Source organism: Ochotona princeps, chromosome 6 (assembly GCF_030435755.1).
Source record: "Ochotona princeps isolate mOchPri1 chromosome 6, mOchPri1.hap1, whole genome shotgun sequence".
NCBI lineage: Eukaryota > Metazoa > Chordata > Mammalia > Lagomorpha > Ochotonidae > Ochotona > Ochotona princeps.
Window position 1 is genome coordinate 73,374,490 of NC_080837.1, and position 14,824 is coordinate 73,389,313.

Here is a 14,824-nt window from a genome sequence, read left to right on the forward strand (position 1 = left end):
AGCATTCTGTCTGATAGCTTCAAATTCACCCTTTGAAAAGTCTCAAGAATCCACATCATAATCAGGGTTTTTCAAGTTAGGTGCAGCCACTTTCCCCTCTTCGTCCCTTTTCTGAGAAGTTGCCGGTTACTATTTATTATGGTATTTAGCTCCATGAAGTCCACTGGAAATAAGCTGAAATTGACTCTTGGGAAGTGCGATGACTCAGGCATTTCCTAGAGCTTTTCAGGTGCGCCAGGCACTCCCCATTTGCTCCTTCAGATCATCTGACGCCACTCTGCTCCAGAGACTTACCTTTCGAAACCAAATAATTTGGGTTTCCTTGCCCTTCATCATCTGGTTGGGATTGGCTAACCTGAGGCACTAGTCAGATACTGAGGTAGGGGAGAGAGGGCACCCCTTGGATCACGGTTGGCGGTGGTTGTGCTGTGCGGAAGACACAACTCCATTCAGCCATCCCTTCTGAGCATGCTTTGTAGCCCCTACCCGGATCCTACCTGATTCACTGCACAAGACATGGGGTACATGTGTTCCTTCTTATTACTAACATCGAAGTTACAGTTGCCAATTTTTTCTTTCTTTTTAAAAACATTACTTATTTAGAAAGCAGGGAGGGAGGGAGGAAGGGATGGAAGAAAGGAATAGAGAGAGAAAGCGAAACACACACACACACACACACACACACACACACACACACACACACACACAGAGATTTCATGCACTCGCTTATTTCCCAAATTGCTGCAATAGCCCGGGCTGAGCCAGCGCCAAGCTAGGAGAAGGGACTCTGTCTGGGTTTCCCACTAGGGTGTCAGGGACCTAACCACTTGAGCTATCTTTTCCTCCTGCCAGAGTGCATTAGCAGGAAGCTGAAATTGGCAGTAAAGCCAGGATTTAGACCAAGGCACTCTGATAGGGGTGTCAAGCACTGCACCAATTTCCCACCCCCGTAAGCTGAGGATCGCCAAAACAGAGAGAAAAATGGTCACCTGTCCCTTGATAAACTTAACACTCAGTGTTGCCTAATTAGAGGATTAGCATCTTTGGCCAAGTGCTAAGCACTGTCCCAGTTTTATAGCACAGGTTCAGGTTCTTCAGCAGGCACCGTATCAACTTTACAGGGATCTTGCTCCTAAAAGCCTCCTAATTGCTACTGATACTAAGACACCCAGTAACCTCTGAAATCTCCCAGGTACAGATGCTCCTGCAGTTCAGGGACTACAAAGTCAGTACCACATTGCACATACCTGACACCTCAACATGATTGTTCAGATTTTGTAAGTTTGTCAGTGACACATTTGGGACAGGCATCAACCCTTTAGTTCCATGGGTTCTGGCAATGCTAAGTGCTACAGGTACCTAAAAACAGAACTTGACTGTCGCAAATTGCTCTGCCGGTGCTGCTGGGCTCTTATTAGCGGCAGGTTTGTATCAAGTTTTAGCCCATCGTACGAACATATGAACTGAGAAGGACCATCCAGCAAAGCCATCTGGGGTAAGCAGCAGTTTGGGAGCTGAGATGTTTGCATCATCTATGAGCATGTTTCAGTTAGTCCAAATACTGCTTTCAATGGGGAAATTTCTTATAAAAATTTGGATGTTTAGCTGTCATTGAAAAAGCTTTCTCAGAGCAGTGTAGTGCTGGGTGCAGAGCAGAGCACCTGACAAACCGTGGGGGACATAGTAGTGGTCATAAACTTATCAGAGCATCAGGCCGATTCAGTGTTTCCCATGTCACCTACATCCATGGGTGACCACGCGGCTACTAGTGACAGAGTGACAGAGAATATCCATTTACTTCACCCTGCATTTAATAGGCACGTTATTATTTACAATGTCTTTTTTTTTAAGTTAAAAATTTGTTAATTTTTTTTTAAATTCCTGGAGCCACTACTGCAATTTACAGGGCAATCTACTTGATGTAAGGGAAAGAAAAAGAAAAGGCAAAGTTTCCTCCTTCATTGTAACCACGATATCCTCCTACACCACATTCACCATCTTGGTTATTATATCCTGGTCAACCACCACCATTGCCTCCCCTGCTACTGTAACCAGGACCATCACCTCCAAAACCAGTATATCCACCATCACCTCCTCATACCTTCCTCTGCCACCACCACCACCACAGCTTCCTCTTCCACCAAAGTGTCCAACACTGTTGTAATTACCTCTGCCACCTCCAACATAACCTCCACAACCCATAAAGTTGCCAGATCCACCTCAACAACGTCTTGGTGACCCAGCAGCAGACTGTATCTCTTGCTTAGAAAGCACTTTTTCCATTTCACAACTATGTCCATTAATAGTGTAGCATTTCTGAACAACAATTTTATCAAATGTATCATGATCATTGAAAGTTACAAAAAAACTCCTCTTTTTTTGTGTGTGTGCTACTCAGCCTGTCTTCCATAGCTTCCGTGGTTTCAATCTTACCATACTTCTCAAAGCAGTGTCTCCAATTACATTCCTCTGTATCTTCTTTAATACCATTAGATGGGCTCCAAGCTTTATTGAATCCTCTCTGGAAACAGCTCTCATTGGTTCCATAACACTCCCACCAACCTTGTGAGGTCAAGCACACATTGCTGCATCCATTTCTTCCACACGAGAGTAACAAAACCAAACCAGCTGGAGTGATTTTCATTAACATACAATCTGTGAGTGTGCCCCATTTCTCAGAATGTTGTCCAGCCTACCATATGTCATTTCAGAGCTCAGATCACCAACGGCAGCTTCTTCGACTGCTCTGGTTCCTTTGGATTATGACCCTCCGTGTTGAGACCAGAATTGCCTCTTCCAGCTCAAGTTCAATTTCTGTGGTTGCAGAATTCTCAGGGAATGACTGTGTCCCAAAATATTGGTTGTTTTTTATTTATTTGTTTGTTTTGTTTTGTTTTGTTTTACTATAGGAGGAATTCGTTTAAAAGGTAGTATGGGGCAGGACCTGGAAGCCCCAGCTCTGACCCATGAATCACAGAAACTGTACACCCTGGAAAGTGTGTGTCCCTCCACACAGGGCAATAAATCAATCATCTATTGGGCAGGACTTCCACAAAAATTACACTTGCTGCCTGCAGGCCTGGCTCATTGGCCGGAAGGAACCAGGCCACAGTGAGGAAGTTTGGAACCACAACCTAACCAAGCTTGGTTTTCCTGGACTTCCTGTGGAGGGTGGGCCACACTTCGTACATGCTCAGTGGGCAGACCTAACAGTACATTTCCATTGCAGAGTGTGGCCCAACCATCCCAGGAACCTTGCTGCATCTCCTTGATTTTTCTGTGTGAAAAATCACTTTTCACACTTTCAAACACGCATGCACACACATGGGCACAAATCACATTCATGGCCACAGACCAGCAGGCATTTCTAGAGAAGAAAATCACCTGCTAGAGTGGAAAACATTGGATTCTTCATTGCTAGTCTTCCAGAGCCTACTTGGACTCGCATTCTCATCCTGGAGGTTTGTCCAACATGTACCACAAATTCAACTTTAAGTGCCAAATAGTAATCACTAAATTTATGCTGCTATATGCATTATTTTCTGCCTAGGTGTGTATATACCAACTAATTGAAATATCTTCATCGAATTATTTTGGTACTTCCACATGGTAACTGTTATCTCAGACTAACAATACCTGGTAGGGTCATCAAGACAGCATATGGGAGAATCACAACTCAAAATTGATTCTTGTGACTTAGAGAGACTGAACACACTAAACTGATTTTCTCAGTGATTACTATGGCTACCTCCAAAAATAAATTTTTTTTAGATTTTATTTATTTTTATTAGAAAGGCGGATATACATACAGGAGGAGAGACAGAGAGGAAGATCTTCCTTCCGATAATTCACTCCCCAAGTGAGCTGCAACGGCCGGTGCTACGCCGATCCGAAGCCAGGAACCTGGAGCCTCCTCCAGGTCTCCCACATGGGTGCAGGGTCCCAAGGCTTTGGGCCGTCCTCGAATGCTTTCCCAGGCCACAAGCAGGGAACTGGATGGGAAGTGGAGCTGCTGGGATTAGAACTGGCGCCCATATGGGATCCCGGCGCGTTCAGGACGAGGACTTTAGCTGCTAGGCCACGCTGCCGGGCCCCCAAAAATAAATTGAAAATAGAATTAAGGCAAAATTAAAGTATGGCATGGTAAAAATTAACAGAAAAATAAGAAAGGAAGGAAGAGGGTGGTTGGGAAACAGGGAGGAAAAGAGGACAATGTGGAAGTGTCATTACATCTTAAGACCGTATATGTGAATAACGTGAAATTTGTTTCCTTTATACCAGTAAAAACATTTTTAAAGGAAATTTTCAGAGAGTCAAGATGGCAGAATAGGGTAAGAACATGTTTAAACAGATGAAAAAAAACATTAGCCAGTGTGAAGCAGAGAGCACATTCCAGGAAATAGGAGAGGACAGAACAAAAGCAGAAGGGTACCTGGAGACTGACAGACACAGGAAAGCAACAAAAACAATGGTGTGGTGTTGCGATGACCACATATCCCAGCAGCACTCTGCAAGTGGTGATCTGAATTGCAGCAGCAGCAGCCAGAATTCTGCCAACAACCAGGAGGCAAAGGACGCTCCCGGAGAGCTCAGGAGGTGAACCCAGACAAAGAACTGCCCATCCTGCTGGTCTGCTTGATTTGACCAAGAGCAGAGACACACTGGCAGGTCCCAGATAGGCAGTGTGGGAACTGGGTGGATTTCACAGCCCATCCACCCCCTAGAACAGAATCAGGTACCATTTTGTATATGGAGACAAAAACTATGAGACAGCACTGTGCATGCACTAAGCTGGGACTGAACTCATTTCTGGCTCAATGAGCTGCAACAATGTGGCATCCTACAGGTTCAACCCAAGATAGATCTTGATGGAGCTCAGACGTGACGGCCAGTAGATAGAGAACTCTAGTAGTGACATATCAGGTGCCATTTTGTACAGTGTGGAAAAACTTTTAGGACTGCAGGGACAACAGTGAGCTGTACATGCGCTGAGCTTGGCAAGAACTCACTGAGCTTATTGTATTGCACTGGTCCCACAGGAAAATAATACTGAATATGACATTGTACAGGTCAAACTAGGTCTGTATGCCCCTCAGACCTAACAGCCAACAGGTTCTGGCAAGATCAGCACCACCAACAACCTAGATCTATATCGGACACCTGTTGTCTCCCTAGTACTGAGACCTGCTTCATTCTACTTTGGAGACTCTCCACTATACTCTAATTTGCTCCACTGTATTCTTCATTTCTAATATACCAGTTTTCATATGATTCATTTCCAGTGTGACATATTCCTCCACGTGTCGTGCAGCTGTGTGACTGAGCAAGGCCCTTCATGTCTATGTGTCTCACTGCCCAGATCTGAAGAAAGGGATTAATAATGCCTGCTCGGGTCAGCATATGGATTAAATGTGCATGCTAGGCTACATCAAAACTTGTGGAAAGTGGAATGAAAAATATGATTATTTTGGAGCCAAAAAACTAAAATCTGCACTTTTGTCATGAAAAATGTGTCTTGCACCAAAATAAACATTTTAAATCATATTTCTAGGAATTTTTGGAAACATCTTCATATGTACAATATGGAGAAATGTTAATTCACCAGAATTCCAGAAAACTTGAGGACACCGAACATTCTGATGGGGCTCCTCTTATCTCATTTCACCCTCACTTCCAACAGGTTTGCTGGACACTTCTCACCGCAACAGCCACTCTGACAAGGACCAAGAGCAATGAGTGCAGGTGTGGGGTTAAAGATGTTAGGAATGCTTGTAGAGGAAAACAGGAGAGTGTGTTCTGGCTTGAGGTTAAAGTTTTCTTAGAGAGGTCCCTGAAAACAACAACACATTTCTTCACAGAAACCAAGAACCTCTGCTCATTAAATATCATGATGAAAAGTAATATGCAAACCATGGAGTGAGAGAAACGAATCTAGAAAAGGACTTTGGCAAACAACCCAAAAGTGTGTAAACATGTTTCAAAAACCACTTCACAAAACAAAATGTAAAATAGAGCCAATCAGCACAGAAAGAGGGAAGATTCTCCCTCTCACTCCCTGATAAATACATTTCTCTCTCTCTCTTTTAAAGCCAAAGACTATGCCAAAGGTTGACAAAGGTGTTGAGCAACTGGATCTCTTACACACATTGGTAGCGCTTAAAAAATTTTGCAGGGAAACCACGGACTGGACCGTGCAGCTGCACTGGACCAACAGACCAAAGGTACGCGGAGGTTAATCACAGTTACAGAGCTTTGGTTGATTGTAAGAGGTCCTGGAGGCAATTAACTAATTAAACTGTCACCAACTGTCTGGTTGATTGACTAAGTGGTAGCCAATTAAGTCGTTTTGTATTCTTCTGGTTTTCTATAAACACTATCTGGTACTGTTGTTGACTGGAGTTCTGAAAACCCACGGTTTGTGGGAATTACTCAACTCACAAATCAGGTTTTGCTTTGTTCAGATAAACCCCATTTGACATAATTGGCCTATGGAATTTCCCTTTTAATAGTAAGAATATAAAATGGCAGAATTCCTTTGGAATAAGTTCAGCAATTTTAAAATTAAACTAAACATGTGCCTATTTTGTGACCTAGCAATTATATTCTGTGATATCTACTCCAAAATAGAACATATGAATCTTCTTCATAAGAAGACTCCTAAAAGAATTTTCTTGGTAGCTTTATTCCAAATGGGCCAGATTTGGTCATGGCCCAGGCAATCCTCTCCAAGAGAAGAGAAAAACACACTCCGCAGTAGACTAACGTTCAGCAGTGAAAAGAAAAGAATGAGTAATAAGTGCAACCATGCGAGTGAGTCTCAGAAACACGCTGTGCGAAGCCAGAGGACACACTGTATGTCAGAGACCATGGAGAGTGTGAGAGCTTTGCTCTGCTGCTCTGCCTGCAAGGTCGGCAGTCAGCCTGCTTTGCCTTTCACAGACGCTGAAGCAGACGTGGGACTCTGCAGCCAGTGAGAGAGGACTTCATTACTCACAGTTTTAGTAGCTGCTGGAGGATCAGCATTTTCTGGAGCTGTGTTCCCAAGCCTAATCCCCACAGAACAACACGAAATGGGCGAGGCAACAGCTGCACAGGCAGTTCACTGTGGATGTCTCAGCTAAGTGACCTACCTCTCCTACACTGAGCAGCCAGCACACCTGCCCTGTGCTCTCAACTCAGACATTCCACAGTCACTCACTCTTCAAGCACACTGGAACAGAGATGTGAGAACAAAAGCCATCAGTCCCCCAATAGTGAGACGTTGGAAGGATGAACCAGCTAGGGAGAACGGAGCCCAACACGGTGTAATCTCATTATGTAAGATTCTACAGGCAGCAAAGTTAGTTATGGAAAAAAAAATTAGAATAATGTTTCCCTGTGGTAGTGGAGGTAGAGATTTAGTCATGACAGACAACTCTGTGAAGGATTTTTTTTTTTTTTTGCGGGGGGGAGGAGGTTATTTAGGCATATGTGCTTGTTAAGAGCTACTGAAAATGCACTGGAGGTTTCTGTGATTAATTTTTATATAAATTTTATATCGGAAGAAAAAATATCCATGAGTTGCTGAGGTTTAGTTCATGGTATCCATGTGAAGCATTTAAAGGGGAAGCATACGGTTTTTAATCTACTAGAACGACCCTCTGAAGTAAGCTGCAAGAATGGGCTTTAAAGGGATAACTAGGTTTTATAGTTCTGCAATGCTATTGGTAGAATTCAGATGGCATGTATTTAAGTGTTCTTTGCAGAAGTTCTTTCAACCTTGCTGATTGTCTGAAACTGCTTAGAATTAACATATTGGAGATCCAAGATGGCTTATTTTAGCCACAGGAAGATGCCAGAACAAGGAGGGACCACATTCCCAAGGGACAGTGGAGAAAAGAGGCTCCAAGGAGCATGAAGGACAGTAAACAAACGTACAGCAGCTGGCAGGACACTTCCAGGTACTCTCACAGCTGGAGGCTGTGCGAAGATGCCATCTTCTCGAAACCCCGGAGAAAGTGGCTTTTTTACATCTTAGTTATTGAGCTGTTTTTTTGGTATACCATTAAGCCTGTGATTATAAATTGAGATCTTATTAACACAATTAAGAAAAAAACAGGAAAAGAGGAGGGTGGAATGAAGGTGTCATGATGTACTTAGAATTGTTTCTATGAAAAACATAAAATCTTGTCTCATTATGAGAATAAAAACACCAAACTGAAAATAAAATGAACAATGCTGAAGGAATAAGGGAAAAGTGTAAGAGGAAAACAGGATGGCAATGAGGGGAGAGTCCTTGTCTTAAAACGTGCCTTTAAAATATTTTGTTGGAGAGGAAAAGGCAGAGAGTGTGTGAGCGGTCTCTGTGGTTCATTCCTCAAATGGCCACCCTGGCCACAGCAGTCAGGCCTGGGCTGGCCCGGAGCTGAGGACCAAGACGTCCCCTGGCCCGTCACCACGCCTCCCACAGCCTACAAGAAACCGGAGCCCAGTGGGAGCTGAGTCTCTCACCAGGCACCCCAAACTGAGTAGATCACGTGCCTGACCCCAGAAGGATTTCTTTAACTTTCCTGTAAGTTTCCTGCACTCCCCTCCTTCCCACGCCCCCACACACAATTTACATCCACGAAATGAAAGGGCAAATGACATAGGATGAAACACCCCGACAATATATCTGAGAAGTGATGGTTAAAAGTTCTCACAAATTAAAAACTTTAATTCCAATAAAAAATGGGCAAGGATCATTGAGGGTTTTGTTGTTGTTGTTTGTTTTTGTTTGTTTAGTACTTCTCATGTAGGTAATTCAGGTAAGGGATCTCTACAGATAAACATACCACTGACTTGGGTTCTAAATGTGAAGCTGTTGGGTTACTATTTTCCTCTTCAAAGTAAAATATTTCCCAGAGCTAGCAGAAAGGAATGAACCTCCTAGAGAAACCACAAAGTCACATTTTAATTAAACCACTTTTCTTTCCCCCTTTTACAGATAAGAGAACAAACACATCAACATCATTTCAGCAAGATTTTTCTACTTCCTCAGCCGATGAAGCTACGCAGTGACCCGGCCTGGGTCTGACGGTCGGTGTTGCGTACGCATCACAGGGCCCAACAGGGACTTGCTCAAAACCTCAGCATCAACTTTTGGGTTAGGGGTACACACTCCTTCTCCCTTCTCTTAAAAACATGCATGGATTTTTAAAACATTGCTTTCAACTGCATTTTTTTCTTCCCTCAAACTTCATTGAAAAACATCCTGTCACTGGTGATTTTTTTTAAGATTTATTTTATTTTTATTGGAAAGTTAGATACACAGAGAGGAGAAAAGACAGAGAGAAAGATCTTCCATTCGCTGATTTACGTCCCAAGTGGCCACAACAAGCAGAGCTGAGCCAATCCGAAGCCAGGAGCCAGGAGTCTCCTCCAGGTCTCCCACATGGGTGCAGGGTCCCAAGGCTTTGGGCCGTCCTTGACTGCTTTCCCAGGCCACAAGCAGGGAACTGGATGGAAAGTGGGACTGCTGGGATTAGCACCAGCACCTATATGGAATCCTGGCACGGGCAAGACAAGGACTCCAGACACTAGGCTTCTGCACCAGGCCCATCACTGGTTTTTTTTAAACCTACTTAGTCCCAGTTAAAAAAAAAAAAAAAAGGTCAAACTAACACCTGATTCAGTTCCTCTCTCCTATCACAGCCCAGACTAGGTGTTTGTAGGACATCAGTTGGGAAAGGAGTTAAGGGTTGCCGCTGACATTCCCCACTTCTGCCCTACTGAAGCCTAGCTCTTCTAGGTAGATAAGATCGCTCTTGGGTACCATCTGATGCTGGGGGGACCTTTGCCCAAGACCTCCCAGCTCTTCTCATCAGTGAGGCAATGTCTTCACCCTCAGGGCCCCTGTGTACCTCTACAAGTACTCCCCTCCACCATTCCCTTGGGGGAACCCTTCACTCCTCTTCCACAGCCTCCTCCTGGTACCTTGGAAAACTGAACAGGTTAAGAGTGGCTGTTGCCATCTTGCCAGCATCCCACCCTCCTGCAGGTGCAGGCTGTGCCTGTGGATAAGCACCCATCTCTTCATTCACATCTCTCATATCCCCTGGTAGCTTCCTGCTGGTAGAGACGCTAAGATGAGTGTGTAGGCTGGGGCAAGTTGAATCTGCCCATTGTCGACCCAGGGGGAACTCACTGTGGGGCCCCTCACCTTGCTTGGAATGTTCCATGGCCTTTTTTCTCAGGAGTCTCCCCAGCGGGGAAAGGCTTATAGTAAGCTTTTGTAACTTCAGAAATGGCTGCCCAGAGGGTGTTTAGCCCCAGGTCTGGGTGGCTCACAGGCTAGTCAGTACTTTCTGTTTTGCGCCTTAGCTCTTAACTCCAAACGAGAATACTGCAAAAAGTTTCATGTTGTACAACATAGGATGGATATATTTATTGCAGAAATTTGGATCAGGAAGTGCAAATGAATCAGGACACATTTTTATCTGTGTGAAAAGAACCAGATACTCAAAATACTGTACAGGAAATGGGTTAAAGTTTTGTTGCAATCAAGCAGCAGCAGTCTTATTAATGCTGGGTGAAGAAAAGATACTGAGTCAGGCCCATAGGCCTCCCATTTCTGGTGGCAGCAACTGCTGGATTAAGGAGTCTGCTAATTAAGAAGTTAAAACCACATTGAATGGAAATTGAGAATGGACAGAAATGTCTTTAGAGAAAGACATTAGATATCCAAACTTACTTCGGAAACTTTACTGGAGAACAAGAATTTCCCTTGGTCACTGTAGTGCATTAGGGTATACAGTATGGTACACGACACTGCAGTGTAGTATAGCATGGTATAGTATAGTTTAGTGCTGAAAATGATAGGTAATTTTCTCAAGTAGCACAGCTGTTGGCATTTTTTTTAAAGCATTGATGTTCCTTTTAATTTATTTTATTTGGATTGACTCTTCAGAGCAAACACATATTTCACAGGCCTAAACAGGGTGTATTGATCACATCATACTTACTTAAGGTCACCATGACAAGTCTCATTTGGTATTGAAGGCGATAACACAGTGCCATATTCAAACATCACTGATCTGAGCAGGCACCTTGCTCCCTATACCAAACTACTTGCAAATCCACTGCTTTTTGAATGCTTTGTATGAGCTGCTTCTGCAATTTATTGTGTATGCAGTCAACAGACCCCTCTTGTTGCTTCCTACCATCAGGAATCCTGATAGTCCAATATTCAAGACAATTCTCACATCATTAGGGCCATTATTTTAATAAGAATCTGTCAAGAGATGAAAATAGTTGGTAAGTTTTTAAAAATGCATTAATGCTATCAAGGAGCCACTTACTTACCTGGCCCACAGTTTGACATTAATTCCTAAAGCTATTTACACCACACAAGCCATCCCCGGAGCCACCTTCTAAAGGATGCTCCATCTAACATGAGCTCAGTCATTCAGAGCAGTTTTCACTTCAAAAAAATCAAATTAATATGGCTGGGCTGATTACCAAGAGCCATTAGAAGACTTTGGTTCTATTTTTAACAGCTCCCCCCTCTTGGACTCTTCTGCCTTAGAACCACGGATGTTTAGCATGAGAGCCTTTGCTTTTAGTTGCTTTTGGCGTGGGCTGCAGGCAGGCAAGCTTTGCTGTTGGCAGTTTATCCAGAATCCAAGTTCTGTGACAGCATTGATCTGGCTCCGAAGTGCAAAACGAGAGGTCCATTTTGGCATAACACTCTTCCTCCGCTCTCATCAAGCTCTCACTTATTTCCCAGGGTTTTCCACAGCCTCACATCAATGTTAAAATAAGGATAATGAGGTCATAAAAATGATCATTACAGTCTTTATCTGCAAATTTGCTAAAAACTACTTTCTGACTAGATTTTCTATGACTGAATTTTATCCTCTAGCCAAATTTATACAATGACATCCACAGCCCTGTTTCTCAGAGAATGATTGTGCTTAGAGATAAGGTCCTTTAAGCATGTAATTATATCAAAATAACTCTTTGGAGAGGACCCTGGAAGCATATTCCTGGTATCGTTACAAGAAGTGGAAACTGGGACAGATACAGGGGAAGACCGGTGAATAAGTGGGGAGACGATAGTCAGAGGTCAAGCTCAGAGGTCAGAAGGGATTAACCCAGCAGACACCTTGATCCTGGTTAGAAAAGGATTGCATGACTTCATTTGTTAAAACATTCACATCCTGAAACAAGGCAACTTTAATGCAAAGTATAAAAGAACAATAGCCTTCTCAATACTGTTTTTGCTGGAACGCGTGGGTTTTGATATTTTTGTTTTTATTTACATTTCCTCAAACTAATTTCTTTTATCTAATTCTCCACTGACCCATGTGTATATACATACACGTAGATAAATGCTTTATAATCCATTGTGATTTATATTCTTTTCCTAAAAGGTGTGCCAGGGACTAATCAAATAAAAAGTCCTTTACTTGCAAGAAGAAAAAAAATGCATCGTTGTGCTATTATATAATTTCGAAAGAGTAACATCATTTTTTTCCAAGAAAGTTTTGAGTTTTATTTTTCATTTCTTCATTGACACATTGGTCATTCAGTAGCATGCTATTTAACTTCATGGTGTTGTAAGTTTTTAAACTTTATTCTTATTGTTAATTTTGTTTTATGACTTTTCATTTAAGGGATATATAGTATCTACGTAATAGAGACTATCATATCCGGGTATGAAGACACGATGCAGTATTCATCTCTACTTCCAAATCAAAGACGGACTCGCAATGAATCTGCTAAATACATCTTGACAATAGGATGCTGGACTCTGTCGTTGTCCGTAGCTGAAATGTCAGGATACATTTAAATAGCAGAATGATTAGCTTAGGACTGCTTATGAAGGACTATACTATTGTAATAATACAGGGCAAATCAGTACGGGTGGGGAGAGAGGCAGTTTGGGGAAGGGGTAAGGGAAATCTCAGAGCCTGTGGAATTATATCATAAAATAAAAATAGAATAAAGCATAAAAACAAAAAACACCCACACCATAAAACAGAGACGAAAGAATACTCATAAGTATGTGCAGCAACAGTGGTGCCAGGGATAGAACTGGAGGCATAATTTGAGAGTATCTTTTGGTTCTGCTGTGTGTAGACTGTAGAGCTTCCCAGGACCAGCCCCATACCTTCTCTTTGAGCAACAGTGTTCTTTGTCCTATTCCTGATAGGAACCGTCTACCTCGTTCTTAAGATTTCTCTCATCTTGCAGAGCCCAGCGAGTGCTTGTAAACTCCAGGCTTTGGGTCCCTAATGAGTCCCTGTGGTCCGTGCATCAACAAAACTGACACTTCCACGAAGCACTGGCTCTTTAGTCTCTCCCTGCCATCTCCTGCAATCCTTTATTCTTCGGTCCAAAGGGGAGACCCTTCTGCAACGCATACACATAGGTAAATGCTTTCTAATGCTTTGTGATTTATACTCTTTCAATAAAAGGTGTGTCAGGAACTAATCAAATAGAGTCCTTTACTTGCAAGGAGGAAAAAAAAATGCTTCCTTGTGCTACAGTATAATTTCTGAAGAAAATATTGACGTAAAAAACACATGTTTCAATAACCTATGGAGACCAAAGCAGCTGGGCATTCAGATCAGAACCAGAGTGGCAGATGAGTTGGCACGAGGCTGGAGTGTGGAATCACGACACAGCTCTGCTCTGAGAGAGGAACTGTTCTCATTACGGGGTGCACGTAAGAGGAATGTTTAGAGAATTCTAATAGATGCAGTTCATAGCAATGAGGCCCATTCCCTAGCCTTGCAAAAAATAAACAGGGACTATGTGAGGAATTTGAAGGATGTGTCATTAATGGGGAATAGAGGGAAATGCAGGCAGTGAAAAGCAAAGCCACAGAGTAATCATCAAAAAGAGACTGTGAAATAAATAGGGAAAGGTATTGCTTTAGATTTTGTTCCTAAATACTATGTACAGACGTGCAGGACCCAATGCTTCCTTTGCAAGCAAAATGTGGAATAAATTAAGTTTGATTGCAGCTAAGAACATCGCACTCAAATCTTAGAAAAACATCTCAATTTATTGCACTGCAGAATGGTTGTTATCTTTAACTGCGGCAACACCATGAGACAGCATTATAAATTGCAGGGTACAATGGGTTATTTTGATAAGATTATGGGTTCTTTACATTGCTTACTCAGACACGGATAATAACAGAATACAACCATGCGTGTTTATAGTGTCTGTTGAAAAGAGGACCTTAAAGACAGACAATCAGGAGGGAATTAAGAATGGTTGCATCTCTGAGCTGTTCACATTGGAACAGCTTCCTCAGTTGTCCACAGCCTCCTTTCCCCCGCCATGCTTCTACACTTTCTTCTGAATAATCCTCATTTTTAAAATCTTTCTGTGTACGTCAGGCGACAAATATTTGAAAATTCAAGCAGAGCTGCCGTTATAACAAAGGGTTCTTCATTATTTACATTGTAAATTAAACGTTTTTCATCCACAATTCTGATAGTCAACAAAAAACAAGTTAAAATAATGCCTTGATAAAAAAAAATTTTTAAAGTTATTTATTTATGGGAGCATTCCACAAAGAGAAAGAAAGACAAAAAGAAAGACAGCCCCTCCATCTGCTTGTTCGCTTCTCAAGTGGTCACAGCAGCCAGAGTTGAGCTGATCTGAAGGCAGACATGAGGAATCCCCTCCAAGCTTCCCCATGGGCCAGGAGCCCAAGGGTTTGAGCCCTGTTTCTCTGCCTTCCCAGGTGATTAGCAGGGAGCTGTACTGGAAGTGGAGCAGCCAGGACTTGAACATGTATCCACAGGGGATGCTGTTACTGCAACTGGAGGATTAACTGGCTACACCA

At 42.7% G+C, this 14,824-nt stretch overlaps 1 pseudogene; it reads right to left on the minus strand.

The window, feature by feature from the left end:
• Positions 1-1,912: 1,912 nt before the first annotated feature.
• Positions 1,913-10,762, minus strand: LOC105941795 (heterogeneous nuclear ribonucleoprotein A3-like; annotated as a pseudogene).
• Positions 10,763-14,824: the final 4,062 nt, after the last annotated feature.